This window comes from Gossypium hirsutum, chromosome A04, assembly GCF_007990345.1.
Source record: "Gossypium hirsutum isolate 1008001.06 chromosome A04, Gossypium_hirsutum_v2.1, whole genome shotgun sequence".
Lineage (NCBI taxonomy): Eukaryota > Viridiplantae > Streptophyta > Magnoliopsida > Malvales > Malvaceae > Gossypium > Gossypium hirsutum.
Window position 1 is genome coordinate 56,071,826 of NC_053427.1, and position 18,301 is coordinate 56,090,126.

General features: G+C 35.7%; 1 non-coding gene across 1 annotated transcript; it reads left to right on the forward strand.

Moving 5' to 3' along the window:
* Positions 1-17,854: 17,854 nt before the first annotated feature.
* On the forward strand, positions 17,855-17,961 carry LOC121228383 (small nucleolar RNA R71). Its single transcript, XR_005925959.1, has one exon. It is a non-coding gene; the product is annotated as a small nucleolar RNA R71 (small nucleolar RNA).
* Positions 17,962-18,301: the final 340 nt, after the last annotated feature.

Sequence of the window (18,301 nt, forward strand, 5' to 3'; positions counted from 1 at the left end):
GGCTGCCATTGTGTTTGCTTTAAAGATTTGGCAACATCATTTATTAGGTGACAAGTGACATATCGTTACCAACAACAAGAGTTTGAAGTATTTGATGAGTCAGAAGGATTTGAATTTACAACAACAGAGATGGCTCGAGTTGTTGAAAGACTATGAGTTGGTAATCAATTATCATCCAGGAAAGGTGAATGTAGTTGCCGGTGCTTTAAGTAGGAAATCTTTATTTGCTTTGAGAGCAATAAAAACGCGATTGAATTTATCTAATGGTGGTTCAATTCTAGCTGACTTAAGAGCTAGACCAGTATTTCTTCAGCAAATTTACGAAGCTCAGAAATGTGATACAGAACTTCAAGCTAAGAGAGTTTAGTGCGAATCATCTAGTGATTCAGATTCTCAAATCGAGGCCAATGATTATTTGCTATTCCGAGGTAGGATTTGTGTACCGAGAGATACCGAGATTATTCAAAAAATTCTTCATGAGGCACACAATGGTTGTCTGTCTGTTCATCCAAGAAGTACGAAGATGGACAATGATTTGAAAAAAATTGTATTGGTGGTCAACCTGTGATGATTCCCAAGTGGAAATGGGATAGAATTACGATGGATTTCGTAACCGGGTTACCTCTGACTCTGAAGAAGAAAGATGTTGTTTGGGTTGTTGTTGATATATTGACAAAATCGGCTCACTTTATTCTGGTACGTACTGACGACTCACTTGATAAGCTAGTTAAATTGTTCATTCCTGAAATTGTGAGATTGCACGGAGTGCCTATTTCTATTATATCAGATAGAGATCCGAGGTTTACATCTCGATTTTGGAAAAAGTTGCAAGAGGCTTTGGGCACAAATTTGAATTTTAGTACCACATTTCATCCACAAACCAATGATCAGTTTCAAAGAACGACTCAGGTACTCGAAGATATTATTCGTTGTTGTGTATTAGAGTTGAAGGTAGTTGGGAAAAATATCTATCTTTAGTCAAATTTGCTTATAACAATAGTTTTCAGTCGAGTATAAAGATGGCACTGTAGGAGGCATTATATCATCGTAAATGTCGAACTCCACTATACTAGACCGAGCTCAGTGAGAGACAGATTCATGGAGTTGATTTAGTTAGAGAAACCGAAGAAAAAGTAAAAGTAATTCGTGATTGTTTGAAAGTAGCTTCAGATAGACAGAAATCGTACGCGGACTTAAAACGAAAGGAAATTGAGTTTCAAGTCAGTGATAAGGTATTTTTGAAAGTGTCTCTGTGGAAGAAAATCCTTCGATCCGGTCACAAGGGTAAACTGAGTCCGCGCTTTATTAGTCCGTATGAGGTTATTGAGAGAATAGGTTCTGTGGCATATCGGTTAGCTTTACCATTAGAGTTAGAAAGGATCCAAAATGTGTTTCATGTATCAATGTTTCACCATTATCGATCAGATCCTTCGCATATAATTTCACTGAAAGAGGTTGAGATTCGACCCGATATGACTTATGGTAAGGAACCGATCAAGATTTTGGCTCGGGAAGTTAAACAGTTGAGAAATAAAACCATAGCCCTTGGGAAAGTGTTATGGAAAATACATGGGGTCGAAGAGGCTACGTGAGAACCCGAGGATGCTATGAGAAAATAGTACCCAAACCTCTTTTCCGGTAAGATTTTTGGGAACGAAAATCCCTAAAGGGGGAGAGTTGTAACATCCCATCTTAGGGTCAAACCGGAACAGTGGTTTTGGGACCACAAAACTGAATTAGAAATGTTAATTTTATTATCTTTTTAAGGTTTACAGCATGATTGAATGATTGTGTGAAAATTTCGTTAAGAAATTTTATCGATAGGGTGTCCAATTTGACTAATAGGACTAAATTGCAATAAGTACAAAATATGTGTTCTAGAAGCTAGAGGTGTCTAATTGCTATGAAATTTTAAATTTGAGGTCCTTAAATTGTAATTAGACCATTATATCATATGATGGACAAAAATGGACATGGTTAGGTAAAATTTCAAAGTTTGGAATTAAGGGCATTTTGGTAAAATGGTAAATAAAGACAAATAAAAAAATAAAAAGATGTCATCTTCTTCAATTTAGTCCCCTTGTGCTGAATTTGAAGAATCACCATAGCTAGGGTTTTGGCCAAGCTTCCAAGCTAGATTGTAAGTCCGTTCTTGCCCCGTTTTTAATGATTTTTATGTTTTTAAAGTTGTCTCAACTTAATCTAGCTATTTTAAGGACTAATTTGAAAGAAAATCAAAGTTTAAAATTTTACCCAAGTTGGATATTTGTGTATTTTGATGTTTAATGGTAGAAAATGTATGTGTGATGTTAGGTAAACAACATTTACCAAGTGATTTTTGATGAAAATGTCAAATAGGGACCTATATGTAAAAGTTGTAAAATATGTGTAAACATGCGAATAAATGAAAAATGTAGGATGTTATGAGTACCATTAATATTCGGCTAGGCTTAGGTTGTAACACCCTTTACCCGTGTCTGATGCCGGAATAGGGTACGGGACATTACCGGACTTAATCGTTCACAACATGAAAAAACGGGGATACAAAATTTCTTTTAATTCAAAACTTTTCACACACATGCATAATGTCCCATACACGGGCCTATGAAGCCCTAAACATGAATTGAAAGTAGTTAGGGACTAAATCGAGGACCTTAGGAAGTTTTGAGAAAACTTAGAAAATTTCTTTCCATGAAACAGGGTCACACGCCTGTGTGGACATAGGGACACGGTCGTGTGCCTTTGACAAGCCCATGTCCTCAAGCTGTGTAACTCTCTGATTATGATGTCAGCATGCAAATCAAATCACACGACCAGGCCACACGCCCGTGTCTCCAGACTGTGTCCCTCACACGGTTGAGACACACGACCGTGTCTCGGCCCGTGTAGTCATCACTTAGGCTATTTTCCAAGCCTTCATGTTACCCATAAACCCTTACAACCTTTTACATATTAAAACCACAATTCATGGCATCATTTTAGTGAGTAAACACTCTTTATTAAGATATATTCATAACATAAACATGGCCTCTTACAAGCAATGCATCTACTCATTCAATACCAAGTCTAGCTTCCTTAATTCACATTTATAGGACTTGTCATTTTGATGATCACTTTTACCCTTATACAATGGTTACCAACTTATCCATCAAGCACTCATGTCCAACCATTATCACATTTTTTTTATAACATGCAATTACTATATGGCTATGACCAACTCAATTGGTCATAGAGCATACATCCAACACACATGTCATATTACCAACCATGCATGGCAAACAAACATAATCACATCATAAACATTAAACGTGACATGAAGCGCCTGATTTACAAGCCATAATCAATATGAGCCACATCTCATGGCCATATACATATAACTCAATATAAGCCAATACATTCGGCCAAAGAATAATAATACATGTCAATAAACTAGATCCCTATACATGTCACTCACTTGAAATTTCTAATATATGCTTCATTATCCCAATAGAAGTGACTTGATAGTGTGACGCTGCCTCCAGCGATCTCCAACCCCGAGCTAACCTGACAAAGCTAAAAGAAATGGAAAGGAGGGAGTAAGCTTCACGCTTAGTAAGTCCATATGAAAATAATAAGCAACTTATCTACATGCTTCCACCAATTCTTGCAATATGCTCTCAAAGTAATACTATCATCATTTGTCTTTTTACCTATGTTCAGGTTAAGTTGTTTTCTCGAGTCATAGTCACTAAATTAGTTTTATTTATAGTTACGGAACTCCAAATTAGGCTCCTCTAATTTTCCCAGAAACTAGACTCACATATATTATTACCATAAAATTTTTAGAATTTTTGGTTTATTCAATTAGTACAGTTTATTCCTTAAAGTTACCCATTTTTCTATGTCTAACAGTTCCAACCCCTTTTCACTAAAAATTAATTATCTCATAATACGGGACTCAGATGATGTTCCTGTCTATTTCTCTTACAAATAGACTCATTAAGAATTCTAAGAATATAAATTATAGCCCATAATTATTTTTGTACAATTTTCATTGATTTTCTCAAATCATAACAAGGGATTTCGAAATCATTCTGGCTCTGTCTCACGATAATTTAAATATTTCATAATATGAAACTCTTTTGCTTACACCGTTTCTTCTATGTGAAAATAGACTCATTAAGCTTTAATTTTATATTATTCAACCTTTAACTCAATTTACACAATTTTTTGGTGGATTTTTAAAGTCATACAACTGCTGCTGTCCAAAACTGTTTTGGTGCAATATAATGAAAACTATCATAAGTTCACTTTCAACTAATCATGGACTCACCATTTCATGAATTCCATGTTCAAATGCACAATATCAGTTAACATGATATTGCAACAAAATTTATAATCATAATTCATGCATCTTAGCTCACCGATTTCTCAACATTTCAAAGTCTCAATAACCATAAGTTTGGTATACATACCTGTACTCATCATAATATATCATATAACCATACCTCTTTAACATGCCCTCCTTGGGACTTCCATCAGACCTATTGCATTACCCGTTGAACCCTCGGAATACTATTGGATACACGAAAAACTTGCACATAAGTGCCACATATACATACATAGCCAAAGCTACCTCATAACATGTAACACTCACAATGGAGCTACTCACGGGTGTGCTCATAAAAGCTATTGGTCAATGTGTAGCTACACGGGCTGCTCACACAAGTTGTCAAGTATCCATCCAACTCAAGGATTACCTAGCCACCGACAAGACACACAAGACCATTACCCAGAACCCAATTACAAGTATCACATCCATTATGAACTCAGACCAATTCAACGAGCTCAGATGCCTCATATATATCATGAACTTGGACTAACTCAACAAGTTTGGATCCCTTAATTCCTAGTGACATGTCACATGTACCCTAGACTATTCCTAAGGTTCAGACGGGATTTTTTGATACTCTATCTCTGTCCAACTTACTTAAAGTGTCGATCTCACTATCCATAGTATCAATTGCCCTTTCATAGCATAACAAGGCATAACTCAAATAGCAAATAAGCTTTTAAGAATTTACATAACACATCACATATTGCATATATCACTTGTCATGGATCAACATTTTCTTGCATTTTATGTAATATTCTTCCATGTCATATTTCCACATCATATACACCATTTCATCAACTTTTCCAATATATATTAAATCATACAATATATGCAATAATAGTAAAGAATTATAATTCAAACATAACATTGCACTGTTATTATCATACGACCTTACCTCCAGTGCAATTTCGACTAATCATTCTCTTTTTGTCCTTAACCACATACTTTCTCGATTTAAGCCCGAATCTCAATTTTTCTTGATCTAACATGATGAAATTCACTCATTTAATCATTACATTAATTAAAACATCCTATAATTCACAATTTGGAAAAATCATCGTTTTGCCCTTAGACTTTACAAAAATTACGATTTTTCCCTTAGGCTCGTAAATAGATTTTTATCGAATTTCTTCCTTTACCAAGCCTAGCCAAATTATTTGTATAACTATAGCAACTCAAAATTTCAATTATTTCACACATTTACAACTTATTTTACAACCCTACAAAATAACCCTTTTTAGGTGTTTTTCATGAACACCACTTCACAAAAGTTGTTTATTTAACAACCAAGATTCATTTTCTTCCATAAAAATTCAGAAAAAAACATGAATACTCTCATGGAAAAACCCTAAAATTTCAACCATTTTGCAAAATAGTCCCCTCATTAGCTAGATTATGCTACAAAGGTCCCAAAAGTACAAAAATTACCAAGAATGGCTATGAAAATTACTTACTTGCAAGAGGATAACCTAGCTGAAATTTTAAAGCTTCAAAAACCCCCTCTTTGCTGGTATTTTTGGTGGAGAAAGAGATGGGAAGAGGATGATATCATTCCCTCTTTATTTTATTTTATTTTTAGTCAAATAAGCCACCCAATTCCAGCTAACTTTGAAAATTGTCTTATCTTTGTCTCTATGGTCGACCAGCCTATATTTAAGGGTCTATTTGCACTTTAAAGACCCCCAATTATAGTTCTCTAGCTATTTAACACATTTGGCTAGCAAAACAAAACTTTTTCCCTTTACACAATTTAGTCTTTTTTCGTAATTAAGCTCACAATCACTAAAATTAATTCACCAAAATTTTCATGCACTTATATAAACATGCTATAACACAAAAAATAATATTGAAAATAATTTCTCCAGCCTCAGGATAGTGGTTCTAAAACCACTGTTCTGACTAGGCCCAAAATCGGGTTGTTATAATTCTCCCCCCTTAGGGATTTTCGTCCCAGAAAATCTTACCAAAAAAGTGGTTTTGGTATTCATATAAACTTTTCTTTCCCATAATCATCGCTAAAGAACTTTCAGTCGACTATGCCTCTAATACTTTTCTCTTTACATTCTGATATCAGTGTCATAAGCGGTTTATTGCTATACCCCACCTCAGCTGAATTTCAAGCTCCATCAGAAAGTTCATATACACAATGGTCTTATCTATGCCATCATGTCACATATACGCACATACTTGAATCTTTTCAAATTCGAATAATAAAACTAGCCAGTTCATCTTGGCCTTACACTCTCTATAATTTTACGTAGTATGATTGATTACCAAATCAACTCTCAGTTGCCTTTAAATTTCAAAGCCGCCTTTAGCTTTCTCCAGAAGTCACAATATATAACCCGGATTTCAGTCCGATCAGCAGAGACTAGTATCCCAAGAAATCCAACAATCATATAGACAATAAATTTCATAAATCTGATGAGCGGGGATTCATTACATACTGGCATGATTCACAGATCTCATCAAACATCTAGCAATAAACTACATCACATTTTTCCTCTTTCTAAGACGGGAATAATTCTGATATGGCCTCGAGAATAATCCTTTCTCATTTCTATTCTAATATCAGCACTGGAGAATATAGCTCTGGTAAAACCTAATGCTCGGCTCTAATCCCCATGAACAATTCAGATCCTTCTGTAACATCGAAGGCTCTAAGATATCATATTATCTTATGGTCTTAAAATACATCATAATTCATACAATAGTGCATCACTGAAAATTAAAAAGTCTCTGCCCAAGTGCAGACTAGACCAGTTCAAATGCTTCGATTAACAATATTCTCATCTGTCCAAGTTTTGCTAACATGGAATAAGCCATTTGATTTTCATAAGACGAAAATTTTATCATACAATCATGCAGAATTCACTCATCATGCTAATCAAAGACCATTTCACTTGCATTGGCTCAAATAACCAATATATCTCAATTGAAGACATTAGTTTTGATTAACTTACTTGAGAAAAAAGATCCATCAAACCGATTGAAATTTGAAATTTCACCACTTATGTCTTTGCCAATGTCAAATCCTTACACGAAATTTAGAGAAATCCAAATACTAAAATCACCGCATTACCATTATCAAATCAGGAGCATAGTCACACTTGACATGATTATCGTAAGCTAAAGAACACACTTTGAACACGAGTCATGATTGACAGATTATGGAAAAAAGATAACAAGAAAACCAAGTAAAGAAATCTAGGATAGAGAAATCCCAAGATACGAGACTATATAGGAAGACCGAAAACAAACTCTTAAGAAAATATGAAAAACCTTGATAATTCCTCAAAGTGAAAAAGTCTAGAAGAAAGTATCATTTAATCCCACTGGAATCAAATACAACAATTATGAGAAACAGAATTGTAGCATCATATGCATTTTCTCATAAGTTCCCATCAGACAGAACATTACAGAATACTAGAGGGAACTAGAGCAAAACAGATCATAAACCAGTCAGATTGACAATATCTTCGTCTGACATTTAGATCAGATAGCATTCTCATATAACAAGAATTTCATCAAAAGATAGATAACTACTATAACACTTCTAAGAACAATGATCTTTTAGAATATATCAAGAGAGGCAGTCATCATCTATTCACTGTAATTTCCATACTCAGACATCTTATATTTCAAATATTATTTCTCCAACTATTTCTGCCATTACAAATCCCATATTATTCTATTCACTAAAGAAGATCAGTTCTGAGAAGATCTCAATCATTACATTTTCTCGACCTCGTACCTGAGTAAACCAAAATAAATTTCTTCTCTAACTATGACTGTGCGATACACAAATAATCTTTATGTCAACCTAATACTTTCTAGCTTTGGCTTACTTATCAACTCATTCTCAATCTCTAATCATGTTTATAGTTATTCCTCCATTGAATTCTTTGGTTTCATACTTCTGAGTTTATTCAGCGTAAGTCTCAAAATTCCATTATAAAACACCACTTTGGTAAGGGGGTGAGCTTAAAGGGCCTCTGACTCGATTCTCATATACATATACATGTGACTCAACTTTCATCATCATAGCAACATTATCAAAATCATATTATTCATTTCAGACAAAATGACATTCATATTTGCTTTACGCCAACTTCCTAGTTATCTTATTTAGACAAGTACACTTAGGCATACACTCTATGAATTCTAAATAACTTTTCTTGTCACATTCACTTAATTAAACATATCAAGCGCATCATATCATATGAGGGCCAACTAACATGGATGAATATACATTATAATCAAAACTTGATTTCGCACATCATTATATGCATATCATTATAATCGTATAAATCTATCCGAACAATTTAACACATTTACTTAAGTTATATGAGCTTGCCAATCATAATCATTCAAATAATTATACTTGAACATTCTTTCTACTTGTATTTTTTTTGTAAGTTATCTAAACACATGCATTCACTCGAACAAATCAATCATAGATAAGCTCATTATGCCATGTACACATTCTATTTCGTGTTTCTCATATCACAAATATGTACATATACATTTCACGAATTCTTATTCATACCTTTCCAAGTTTCAACTCCTCATAACTACACTTTATTCAAATACTTTGGTATTACTATCAACATAGTTAGGTGTGGCCCTGTTGGAGAGTACTTTTTTCTGAGATAGTTCTCATTCACATCGGAAGACATCACACTATCATAATCGTGACATGTATAACTAGACTCTCGGACGTGCAACCGACTAAACCATAACTCTGATACCACTAAATGTAACACCCTTTACCCGTGTTTGACGCCGGAACAGGGTACGAGGCATTACCAAACTTAACCGTTCACAACATACAAAAACCAGGCTACAAAATTTCTTTTAATTCAAAACTTTCCACACACATGTATAATGTCCCATACACGGGCCTACAAAGCCCTAAACATGCATTAAAAGTAGTTAGGGACTAAATCGAGAACTTTAGGAAGTTTTGGGAAGACTTGGAAAATTTCTTTCCATGAAACAGGGTCACACGCCCGTGTGGACATAGGAACAAGCCCATGTCCCTTTGACACGCCCGTGTCCTCAGGCCATGTAACTCTTTGTTTATGATGTTAGCATGCAAATCGAGCCACACGACCAGGCCACACGCTCGTGTCTCTAGATCGTGTCCTTCTCACGATTGAGACACACGACCGTGTCTCAGCCTGTGTAGTCACCACTTAAGCTATTTTTCAAGCCTTGTCGTTACCCATAAACCCTTACAACCTTATACATATTAAAACCACAATTCATGGCATCATTTTAGTGATTAAACACTCTTTATTAAGACATTTTCATAACATAAACATGAGTAGATGCATATGAGGTAAGTTTTGTGATGGAATGAGATATGATTATAAAACCATGGTAAATTTACATTTAATTATGTTATATTATTTGAATGTTACACGTATTGTAAGTGATCACAATTTTTGTGTGACAGGTTTTAAATATTTATAAAGAATCGTTCTTGAAACTAACTGTTATCACGATGTAGGCAAGTGTACCCATCGAACAGTAGTATAGTTTTAACAAGACCGGATTGTCGAACCCAAAGGAACTAAAAGTACTAGTAATGACTTTCTTTTTATTATCTAGCCTAAGAATAAGGGGGTTTTATTTTAACTAACTAATTATCTAAACTAAGAATTCACAGAAAGTAGAATTGAGGGATTACTTTTGGAAAACGATTGAATTAAGACAATACCTAAGGAAAAATCCACCTACACTTTACTTGTTATTCTAGCTTCGAATCGGATGATTTATTCATTTAACTTGTCCCGTAGAGATCCCTAAGTTATGTTATTATCCCTATTCAGGACTAATAACGTCTAATCCCTAGATTGAATAATTGAGACATTTCTCTAATTAACACCCTAGGGTTGCATTAACTCGATCTATGGATCCCCTTATTAGGTTTCACCCTAATCCGACAAAATCTTGTCACCCTATGTCTAGGCGCTCAATCAACTCCGCTTAATTATGACAAATGTACTCTTAGACAGGGTTTATTCCTCCTCTGAATAAGAGCCTATCTTGAATCAGTATCCTGGGATATCAAAACAAGAATAAAGAACACATAATTAAGAACAAGTTAAATATTTATCATACAATTCAGAAAATAATCATAAGATTCGTCTTAGGTTTCATTCCCCTTAGTTATTTAGGGGATTTAGTTCATAACTAAAAAGGAAAACATCTCAGAAGAATAATGAATACAAAACATAAAGAAAACCCAAAACTCCTGAAGGGAAATTGAGGGGAGATCTTCAGTCCTGATGGTGACTCCGGCTTTTGAAATTGATCAATTGGTTTCCCTTGAGCAGTTCCCTGCCTCCATCTCTCTGTGTCCCTTTTCCTCTTCCTTTAGGACGTATTTATAAGCTTTAGAACGCCTAAAATCCCTCAAAATTAGCCTTTTTCAAATTGGACTCAACTTGGGCTCGGTAAGGACACGCCCATGTGACACGCCCCTATGCGATTACTTCAAGCCGTGGTCAAGCCTGTTAAATAGGCACGGGCGTGTGGTCTACCCGTGTGAGTCGTGCTTCAATTCTGCCAATTTGACACGGCCGTGTGGTTTACCCATATGAGGACATCCAGGCCATGTTAATTTCGTACTTTGGCCCATTTTCTCAATTTTTGGCTTGTTTCTCGTTCCTTTCGCTCTCCTATGCTCACCTAAGTATAAAACATGAAATTAAGGCATTAAGAGCATCTAATTCACCAATTCTAAGGAAAAATCATCCATAAAATGCATTAAGCATGGGGTAAAAATATGTATAAATTATGGTTTATCAAATACCACCACACTTAAGCATTTGTTTGTCCTCAAGAAAAATTCTCAACTCATAATCAAAATAAATTCTTCTCAACCTATAACTTTTATCGATAATATATCAAAATAATCCATAGGTAATCATACATTGAAAATTCAACTGAAAGAACATCAAAGTTTCAAACATTCCAAGTTGAGTATTTAATCATGTAAAACTTTAGGCATCTCTCCTTATCTAAGTGGTTACCTCAATTCGAAATCTCACGGAGTTTAACATCCTCACTAAAGATTCACTCATATCACTCAAAGTGTTCAAGGACAATGTAAGTAGCACTCATCAGTCAATATGAAAAGTTATTACCATAGGCTTGCATGAAAATCACATCTCCACCACTATAATTTGAGATGATCCATCAATCAAAAGGTCTTTAGAGGGTTGTAACGTAGCTTTGGTTAGGGGATGTGGTCACAAGCTGAAAGAAACGGTTAGAATCGAGATTGAATTGAAAATTCACTTAACTAGAAAAAGATTTAATCATCACTTTCGTACAACAGAGCTTCTTCTCAGAATATGGAATTTAAATACTTAAGCTCAAAAACAAAAGATTACTACTAATGTGTATACATATATTTTTTTAAAAACAAGTTAAATAACATAGACTAACTATTAAGAACAAGACATAGCTCAGTAACTATTTCAATTCAAATCTCGACAAAAATAGGGATCAAATTTAATTTCGGTGATTTCAACAATAATGGGTTAAGGGTTAATATTACGGGTAATACAAAAAAATGGGTTGTTAAGCTCAAAGGGGTTCACTAGGGGTTAATTTTAGAAGTAGGCTTTTCATGGCATGAGTGGGTTAATCCTAAGTGCCTTAATCATTTTGACATATCAAATCAAATGGTGTGGTCTTGACATGCATAATCAAGCAAGTTCTACAATAACAGTTCAATACTGACGCACTCAAAGCAATAATAAAAGTGAGCATGGAAGAATTAATAGATGCTTAAAAGGCTAAAAAATCTCACAACAATTATGGCTTTTTGATGTTTAAAACTTGTGAATTCCAACTCAAAGTAATACCTAAACTTTGGGGAAACAACCTAAATTTTTAAATTCTTAAAAATCAACTTATCATGCTTAATTCTCTAATGTCTTAAAGTTTAAACAATCAATGCATAGATGTCTATGTTTTAACTCAAGATATATCAATCAAAATCATAAATCAATCAAAATTTATCCTAAATATGATATGAGAGCTTTTCAAGAAAACAAGGCAGTCATTCAGGGATTTTTCTGATAATGAAATGAAATCCCCCCACACTTAAGATGTACATTGTCCTCAATGTACAAAGATAGATATTTTGACAAATGTAAGTGTAAGTTCATAAGATAGGGAGAAAAGTGAAACTTCCTGAGTTAAAAATAGATGAAATTCCTGGATTAGCGAGAGCGAGTTGTTGGAAATAAAGCTGGAGGACAAACATGATTTTGAAGGACAAAAGGAGAATTGGGGGAATAATTTGATAGTAATCATAAAGGTAAGCCGTGTTTAAAAACAAAAGAATCTTCAAAAATTAATAAAAGAAAAATAAAATAAGATAGATAATCTAATTTTTCAAGTGGCACGGCCGGTTCACACGCTCATGTGGATCGTGTCCAGCTCGTGTTTCTTGCGAAGTGAGATGTCGTCACACGGCCTTCGAGCACGCCCGTGTGTCTAGGTCATGTGGCTACATGATCATGTTACATGACCGTGTGTGTTGTGGTTCGCTTCTCCCACGGTCGTGTAGCTCTGCGCACGCTCGTGTTATTTTGATAGTGTTGTCCACGAGTGATAAATGCGGGCGTGTCGCACGCCTGTGTTCATTTGGCAGATTTGATCACAGCCAGGTCGCACGCCTGTGGCCACTTATCACATCCCGTGTTGGGAAAGATAAATTTTACCCTATTTTCGCACAGTCGTATCGCACAGACCTGTTTTCATCCGTGGTGGTCATACGGCCTTAAGCACGACCGTGTGATCGGCTGTGTGGAGCTGGGAACCGTTGCTTCAAAGACTCTGTTAGTGACCTAGATGTTTAAAAATTGAAATTTAAATAATTTAAAACTGTTAGTACTCGGTTGCCTCCCGAGAAGTGCTTGTTTATAGTCTAAGCTAGACTGTTACCTTGTTGGTTTATTCAGGGCAGTTTATGGAGTCGTAGCTCCTCTCCATCGTCTTTAAAACTCTCACTGTTATAAAGTTTGAGACGATGTCCATTTTCTTTGAAAGTATTGTGTCCTCTATTGTGCCATATGGAAGAACAGATTGAATTACGAAAGGTCCTGACCATCGTGATTTAAGTTTCCCAGGAAACAATTTGAGTCTTGAGTTGTATAGGAGGACAAGATCTCCAACTTCAAATTATTTTCGTTGCTTTAAACGAGTGTCATGGCACTGCTTTGTCGCTTCATTATATAGGCATGAGCTTTCGTATGCATTGGCTCGCCACTCATCAAGTTCGTTCAGCTGCATCAACCTGTTTTTTCCTGCAAGTTCGGGATCAAGGTTTAAAAATTTAATAGCCTAAAAAGCTTTATGCTCTAGTTCGAATGGTAGATGACAACTTTTTCCATAAACAAGTTTGTAAGGTGATGTCCCTATGGGGGTCTTAAAAGCAGTTCTGTAAGCCCATAAGTCATCCTCTACTTTCATTGCCCAATCTTTTCTGTTTGACTCTACCATTTTTTCAAGGATCCGTTTGATTTCTCGGTTTGCCACTTCAACTTGTCCATTAGTTCGAGAAGAGTTTCTTAAGGAAACGTACTACCACTCTAGCATCATTAGTAGGTAGAGCTTGGGCTTCCACCCATTTGGACATATAATCAACTACTACTAAGATGTATTTATTCCCAAATGAACTGTGGAATGGGCCCATGAAATCGATACACCAAACGTCAAATATTTCACATGAAAGCATATAGTTTGAGGCATTTCATCGCGCTTAGATATGTTACTTGTCCGTTGGCATTTGTCACATGAAGTAACGTACCTGTTAGCGTCTTTGAATAATGAGGGCCAGTAAAAACCTAATTCAAGTATTTTATGTGCGATCTTAGTTCCACTATAGTGTCCTCTAATTGGCCTTGAGTGGCAATGTTCCAGTATTTTTGATGTTTCTGATCTTGTAACGCATCTTCTAATAACTTTATCTACACATCTGTGAAAAAGAAAAGGGTCGTCCCAAAAGTAGCTTTTCACATCATTAAAGAATCGCTTCTTTTGCTGGTGTGTTAACCCTTTTGGGATAATGTTAGCGGCTAAAAAATTTGTGTTGTCTGCAAACCAAGGTACCTCGGAGTCAGATATAATGAAAAATTGTTCTTCAGGAAACGAATCATTTATTTCAACTTCATCTGGTTCTTTGGTATTAGAGTTCTCAAGCCTGGACAGATGATTAGCCGCGAGATTTTCAGCTCCTTTCTTATCCTGAATTTCCAAGTCAAATTCCTGCAATAGGAGAATCCATCGAATGAGTCAAATTTTTGCATCAGTTTTAGTTAAAAGGTAGTGAAGGGCGGAATGGTCAGTGTAAATAACAACTTTAGACAATATGAGATATGATCGAAATTTATCAAATGTAAAAACCACAGCTAGCAATTCTTTTTCCATAGTAGTATAATTCTCTTATGCAGCTGTCAAAGTTTTGCTAGCATAATAGATAGGTTGAAAATGCTTGTCTCTTCGCTGTCCCAATACTGCACCTACTGCAAAATCACTCGCATCACACATTAAGTCAAATGGTAAGTTCCAATCAGGTGCAATTATGATTGGAGCATTAGTTAATTTATCCTTTAAAGTATTAAATGCTTCTAAACACTCCTGATTGAAATTAAAAGGTATATCTTTTTCTAGCAATCTAGTCAAAGGCTTAGCTATTTTAGAAAAATCCTTAATAAATCTTCTATAAAAACCAGCATGTCCTAAAAAGCTTCTAATAGCCTTAACCGAACTAGGAAGGGGTAATTTTTCGATTGTTTCTATTTTAGATTTATCCACTTCAATCCCTTTATTAGATATTATATGCCCTAATACAATTCCTTCTTGAACCATGAAGTGACATTTCTCCTAGTTAAGCACAAGGTTCGTTTCCTCACATCTTATTAGAACTCGTTTTAAATTTTTAAGGCAGAGATGGAAAGAGTTACCGAATACCGAGAAATTATCCATAAATACTTCCACGATATCTTCTACGAGTTCGTCAAAGATGGCCATCATACAGCATTGAAAAGTGGCGGGAGCATTACATAATCCAAAAGGCATTCTACGATAAGTGAACGTACCATATGGGCATGTGAATGTCGTCTTTTCTTGATCTTCAGGAGCTATTGGGATTTGGAAGTAGCCCGAGAGTCCATTTAAAAAGCAGCAGTACATGTGCCCGGATAATCTTTCCAACTTTTGGTCAATGAATGGCAAGGGGAAGTGATCTTTTCTTATGGCATCATTCAGTTTCCTGTAGTCAATGCAAACTCTCCATCCTGTGACTGTCCTTGTTGGGATTAATTCATTCTTCTCGTTGGTCACAACTGTCATGCCTCCTTTCTTAGGGACAACCTGCACTAGACTTACCCAAGAACTATTAGAAATAGGATAAATAATTCCAGCATCTAGAAGTTGAATTACCTCAGCTTTAACAACTTCCTTCATGTTGGGGTTCAGTTGTCTTTGAGCTTGCACACACGGTTTGTATTGATCTTCCATCAAAATTTTGTGGGTGCAAAAAGAAGGGTTGATTCCTTTAATGTTAGAAATTCTCCAAGCTATGGCCTTTTTATATTCTTTTAATACTTGAATTAATTCCTCTTTCTCCTTGGGTTGCAAGTTAGAAGCAATAATAATTGGTAATGTAGAATTATTTCCAAGGAATGCGTATTCCAAGTGGTTTGGTAATTGTTTAAGTTCCAGTTTGGGAGGCTCTTCAATAGAGGGTTTTTGTTTAAGTTCATCGTTTATCTTAATGCCCTCATATTCTACTTGTCTTGAAGAATGCTCATTAGGTTCATCATCTGTCTCCTCTTCTTGATCTACATACAGTTCCATCGTGTCTTTCTGTATAATTTCCTGAAAAGAGTCTTGAGTAGTATGATCAATAGAGTCAATAAAATAACATGAATCATCATGTTCCCTAGAAAACCTCATAGCATCATAAATTTTAAAGATAATCTCCTCGTCACCTACTCTAAGTACCAATTTACCGTCACCCACATCGATTACAGCCCTAGCAGTGGCTAAAAATGGGCGCCCTAAAATTAAGGGCACTTCCACATCTTCTTCCATGTCAAGCACAACAAAGTCAACAGGAAATATGAATTTATCTATTTTCACAAGTACGTCTTCTATAATGCCCCTAGGATATTTAACAGATCTATCAGCTAATTGAATACTCATCCTAGTGGGTTTAGGTTCCTCAAGACCAAGTTGTTTGAACATTGTATATGGCATAAAATTAATGCTAGCGCCTAAATCAGCTAGTGCTTTCTCAACATTCAGACTACCAATTAAGCAAGGGATAGTAAAACTTCCTGGATCTTTCAGTTTGGTCTGCAGTTTGTTTTGGAGTATGGCTGAGAGCTCTTCGTTGAGTTCAACTATAGATAAGTCCTCGAACTTCCTTTTATTTGTTAAAAACTCCTTCAAAAATTTTGCGTATGTAAGCATCTGCGAGATGGCCTCAACAAAAGGTAAGTTGTTATGTAATTGCTTAAAAAGTTCAAGAAACTTACCAAATTATACATCAATGCGGTCGTTTTTCAATTTTGCTGGGTATGGAACTGGTGGTTTATATTCCTTCGACACTGGTTTGTCACTATTTTTGGGTTTTTCTTCCCCCTTTCGCTTATCACGGCTTCTTGTGTTAACTGCTTTTTAGATTCCGCTAACACTTTCCCACTCCTTAGTGTAACTGCTATTACATGCTCTTTGGATTTGGTGTTACTAGGTAAACTTCCTAGTGTTTTTTCTGAAATTAGTTTGGACAGCTAGCTTATCTGAGTTTCGAGCCCTTGGATCGACACTTGTTGATTTTTAAGTGTTGTCTTGATGTTCTGGAAACAAGTTTCTGACACCGAGATAAATTTAGACAGGATCTCTTCGAGGTTCGGTTTCTTTTCCTGTTGATAGGGTGGTTTTTCAAAACCCGGAGGATGTTGTGGTCTTTGATTTCCTTGATCGCCCCACAAGAAATTGGGATGGTTCCTCCAACCTGCATTATAAGTGTTACTATATGGGTTATTTTGGGATCTAGAGTTATTGTTACCCATATATTGAACTTGTTCCTCCTCGATGCTAGAGTTGAAGGGTTGATACTCTGTGCATGCTCCTCCTCCATTCGTCTCGCACCTCATTACTGGATGTACCTGAGTAGAACCAAGTAAACCATCAATCTTTTTATTTAGAAGTTCTACCTAGTTTGACAGTATAGTAACCGAATCGACGTTATAAACGCCTATTGTTTTAGTTGGATTAGTCCTCGTGACTTGCCACTGATAGTTATTAAGTGACATCTCTTCAATAAACTCATAAGCATTTTCAAGTGTTTTACTGTTTATGGTTCCGCCAGTAGCTGCGTCAACCATTTGTCGAGTCGAAGGATTCAGGCCATTATGGAATGTTTGAACCTGTAGCCCAAGCAGTAACCCATGATGAGGGCACCTTCTTAGTAAGTCCTTGTATCTCTCCCATGCATCATAAAGAGTTTCTAAGTCCATCTGCACAAATGAAGAGATATCATTACGTAATTTAGCCGTTTTAGCCAGCGAAAAATATTTTAATAGAAATTTTTCGGTCATTTGTTCCCAAGTAGTGATTGACCCTCGTGGTAACGAGTTCAACCACTGTTTAGCTTTGTTTCTCAATAAAAAAAGAGAATAACCCAAGACGAATGGCATCATCAGAAATGCCACTAATTTTAAATGTATCGCGGAATTCCAGGAAATTTACCAAGTGAGTGTTCGAATCCTCGTCCTGCAAACCATCAAACTGAACAAATTGTTGTATCATATTACCTACATCGTGTTACCTGTCACTTCTTTGATTTTGGGACAGCCCTTTTTAGCAACTGCTAAAACGATTATTGATGTT